This window comes from Psammomys obesus, unplaced genomic scaffold, assembly GCF_907164565.1.
Source record: "Psammomys obesus unplaced genomic scaffold, mPsaObe1.curated_primary_1811, whole genome shotgun sequence".
NCBI classification, from domain to species: domain Eukaryota; kingdom Metazoa; phylum Chordata; class Mammalia; order Rodentia; family Muridae; genus Psammomys; species Psammomys obesus.
The window spans coordinates 969433-974214 of NW_026590341.1; the positions used below are offsets into that span (position 1 = coordinate 969433).

A 4782-nucleotide genomic window follows, 5' to 3' on the forward strand; every position below is an offset into this window, starting at 1 on the left:
CCTGATAGACTAGGATCAGAAGGAAGGAGAGGACCACCACCCTTATCAGTGGACTGGGGGAGGGGCACAGGTGGAGAAGGGAAAGGGAGGGTGAGATTGGGAGGGGTGGAGGGAGGAGCTATAGGGGGGGATACAAAGGGAATAAATTGTAATTAATAAAAATTTTTTAAAAAGAAAATCTTCCAAAACCCATACAAGAAGTGGAATAGGTGCTCGCTTCGGCAGCACATATACTAAAATTGGAAGGATACAGAGAAGATTAGCACGGCCCCTGCGCAAGGATGACACCCAAATTCATGAAGCGTTCCATATTTTTTGATAAACCAGTATCAGATGTAAGGGGAGAAGGTTCTCCCTTATCAGTGGACTTGGAAAGGGGCAGGGAGGAGATGAGGGTGGGAGAGTGGGATTGGGAGGGAAAGAGGGAGTGGGATACAGCAGGGATACAAAGTTAACAAACTGTAATATTAAAAAATAAAAATAAAAAAAGAAAATGATATGTGAAATGGTTTTCAGATACATAGGGAAAATTGTAATAAAGATAATTATATTTCTACTTAGGATGAAGATGGCTTTAAATGTTTAGAACATTTATTTTTTTTCTATAAACATATCTTAAATGATGAAAGCAGGGTTTTATTAATAAAATAAAACAAAATTTCAAGCTGTAAAAAAAAAAATAAATAAATAAAATAAAAGAAGTGAAATAGCCCTGAGTGGTGGTTTGTATGAGGTGTCCTCCATATTTCTAGCTTTGACTACTTAGTCTCCAGTTGGTGGCCCCATTTGAGCAGGGTTAGGAGGTGTGGCCTTGAGGGAGGAAGTATGTCACTGCGGTGGGTTTTGAGAGCCATTTTGAGCTGGTTCTCTCTGCTTGGTGTTTGCAGCTTAAAATGTGTACTCTCAGTTTCCAGATCCAGCTGCCATGCCTGCTCCCTGCTGTCCCCAGCATCACGGAGCCTAATCCTTTGGAACCATAAGTCCAAAACAATGTAACTTGCCTTGGCCAAGGTATTTTATCACAACAATAAAAAAGTCACCAATATAGCCTGTATCTATTGAAAAATGAATTCAGTCAATACTTTATAACTTTCCAAATACAAGCATGAGCTCCGATTGTTTCACTGATAATTCTGAGAAAATTTTAAAGAAATAAATAAGAATTCTCTAAACATTAGAGAAGAAACACTTCCTAAATCACCCGAGGCAAGTAATGCCTCAATATGAAAACCTAACAGAGATTCCAAGACAAGAAAACTGTAGACCAATATTTCTCGTGAACATGGATGCAATAGTCTTCCATTAAATATTAACAAGTTAGATTTACCTTATGTAAAATAGTATATATCACAATCAAATGGTTTTTTTTTTCTAGTAACAAAACCTGGTCTAACATTTAGCTATCTGCTAATGTAGTCCATAACATTACACGATCATGTCAATAGGGGCATGAAAGAATTTAATGCTGGATGTGTAATCCTAGTTCTCAGAAAGCTGAAGCATGAAAAAAATGAAAGTTCAAGGCCAGCCTGAGCTACAGAGCAAGACTCTATCCAAAACAAAGAGCATTTGTGAAAACGTAGACTGCTATTGATTTAAACAAATAGACCCTTCGTAAAGGGCTAGGCCTGATGGTACACGGCTTTAATTCTAGCACTTGGGAGGCAGGGGCTGGTGGATCTCTGTGAGTTTGAAGCCAGTCTGGTCTTCATAGTGAATTCCAGCTCAGCCAGAATGACAGAATGACAGAATGAGACAGTGGAACGTCCTCAGTTTGGTGAAGAATGTCTTCAAGACACCTACAGCTAACATCATATGGAACAGTGACAAGCCGGTTGTTTTCCCTATAACACTGAGAATGAGAAGAGTTTGTCTCCCACATTTTTGTCCGATAGAGGATGCACGGACTGGGAAGAAAGACATACTGTATCTGTTTGTATACAGCATGTGTATGTAGACAATGGTAGACAACAAAGATATTTCTAGAGCTGGTAAATTATTACAGGGGGGTGGGGGAGCCCATGGACCACCTGCAAGTTATTTCATTTTCATTTCCTCTGCATCAGCAGCAAAAAAAAAAAAAATCGGAATTTGAAATATAACACACATGACTCGGAAGATTAAAAGTGTGCATCGCCACTGTCCAGGAGGAGACAAAATTTTATTAAGATGTTCTTACTAACTTAAGTGTCAATGCAACCAAAATAAAAATTCCAGCAAGACATTTTGTAGATATCAAAAGTTCAGTTCTAAAATTTCCATGAAAAGGCAAAGGATTTAAAGGATCATCTCTGCTTCCTGTCTGCTGAGAGGTGAACCAGCAGCTGCCACATTCCCACTGTCACAGAGCCTCCCACTGCTTTGCCTGTCATGATAGGCTATATCTCCTTAAAGGGTCATCCAATCTGGACCTCTTCTTAACACTGCTTCTTGGCAGGAGTCTGGTTCCAGCAATGAGAAAAGTAATGAAAAACAGCCAGGTAGTGGTGGCATATGGCTATAATCCCAGCACTCAGGAGGCAGAGGCAAGTGGATCTCCATGAGTTTGAGGCCAACATGGTCTAAATAGCAAGTTCTTGGCCAGCCAGGCTTCCATAGTAAGACCCTGTCTAACAAGAAAAGCGAGAGAGAAAGACAGACTTGTGGACAATAAGACATGGCAGTGAGCATGTGGGGAAATCAGAGTTCTTGCACATTACTGGCTGTTGTGAAAATGGTGTGGCCATCTTAGAACAACAATTTTCTAAAGCATTTCTTAAAATGTTAAAATGTTGTTGGATGTGGCCATGCATGCCTTTAATCCTAGCACTCGGGCAAGAAGCTCTCTATAGCTTCACAGTTAGAGAATTCCAAGCCAGCCAGGGCTACATAAGTGAGACCATGTCTCAAAAAAAAAAAAAAAAAAAAGTTAAAATTTTATGTTACCACCTGATCCAGCAGTTAACTCACAGGCTCCGACCTAAAAGAAAGAAAACTCTGCAAGGATGAGAGAGGATGCCTTCAGGTGGGAGCACAGTGAGTCCTGGCATGAAGGGAAGTTCTGAGGGTCCATTGTGCTGACAGGTGCTCAGCTCTACGAATGTAAAGAACCAGCCAACCTTCCAATCAAACCCATACTGAGTTATTCACTGAAAGTGGTACACTTACAGTTTGTACGTTACATATTTTGAAAGACTTTTGAAAAACAGAACCAGCTTTTCTATTGTGTTAATAAAAGAGATTTAGTCAAAACGCCTAAGGCCCATGTGGTCACTTTGGCTCCCCAGATTCTCCTTTCTTTGCTTTTGTGTCATTCCCTCAGCTGAGGTGGCATTGGTGGAGAGGGCAGGGCTGTCACCTGTTGAGGACGCTCTGGGCTGGTCTACCTGCTCTGAAGGTTCTGGTGAAGCTCCCAGTGTTGACGCTGGTCAGGGCCTTTGCAAATAATCCAGGCCAGAATGGTTCAATATTGACCCCGGCTGCTATAGTGCAAGATGAAGGTGGAGCTGCTACAGGCAAGCTGGGAGAAGGAAGCCATGAGGGGGAGTGCTGGCTGTGGTGCTAGTGTTTGGATGGAGGGAGGGCCTCACCTCAGTGTGGTCTTTACTTCCTCGGGAGGACAAAGCATTTTGGAAGCAGCTGAGGAAAGCTCTTGAGATGTTCTTAAAAGACCGTTTCCAGTCTGCAATTTCATGAGTGTTTCTGTCCCTCAGCTGAACTCCAGTGATCACAGCAGCCCTGGGAAGACTCCGTTTCCATGCAGCAGGCCTACAGATCTGGCAGCTGGACTGTCAGCTCAGCTCTGGTGACAGGTCTGTCGCCTGACATTAACCCAAAAAATTGGGCCTAAGTAGTATAGTACCTGACCGTATACTAGCTGATGGAGATATGGGGCACCTCCCTTTTCTGGGTGACCAAGCCCCAAGCCTGCGGGAGAAAAGAGGGGAAGCGTGACAAACTTACCCTGTAGGGCACAGCCATGATTCACACAGGTTGCTTCTGCTTGCTTCAGGCCAGAATCACTCCTGGCCTCCCAGACATGTGTCAGCCTAAATGTCACAAGGCCAGCTCTGTCACAGACCTGTCTCTCAAAGTGTCACAGTTCTGACTCCTCCAGGCTTCTTACTCTTGAACATATCCAGTGACCCCTTGGCTCCACTCTGGGGAGTCAACATGGGCTCCAGCCTGAGTGGTGCTGGAGATGCTGGTTCAGGTGCAGAGTGTGTTGGTGCCAGTTCAACAGGAAGCCAAGATCCTGGAGGACCCTCCAGTGAAACCCACATAATCTGAACAGCCTCATGGCTAAAGGCTCCAGCCTCCCAGCCTTAGGGCACAGTGTCACCTGCTTCCAAGCATCTTTCAAGGCCAGAAAATGTCCCCCAAGAGAAACCTTGTCCTCAGAGCTCACTTTCATGTCCCTTCAGACCATGTCCTCTTTCATGTCCCCTCCTCTGTCCTCTCTCCCAATAAGGGCTGGAGAGTCCCCTCAATGGAAGGACCAAATGTCTTCAAATAGCCTCGAGCTGAGAAATGGCTCTGTAGTAAATCACTTGCCTCGCACATGCCTGGATTCAATCCCTTGAACCCTAGACTGGAGAAATAAGTAAACTAGTGAAAACAAAAGGCCAGCATTGGAAAGAAAGGAATCACATTTCAACCCAGATGGGCCTTTAGGATAGAACATTGAGAACAATAACCAGAGGCAGGACAGTACTGTGGAATTACTTCGAGGAGTTTCCTGGAGTCCTCATATCCACAGAAACAGAAAGTGAGATTGGGTGCCAGGGGCTGGGAGCATGGACG

General features: G+C 43.8%; 1 non-coding gene across 1 annotated transcript; it reads left to right on the forward strand.

Annotated features, from left to right (window-relative positions):
* The first annotated feature begins 209 nt into the window (after positions 1-209).
* On the forward strand, positions 210-316 carry LOC129676517 (U6 spliceosomal RNA). The gene has a single exon (XR_008720085.1). It is a non-coding gene; the product is annotated as a U6 spliceosomal RNA (small nuclear RNA).
* Positions 317-4782: the final 4466 nt, after the last annotated feature.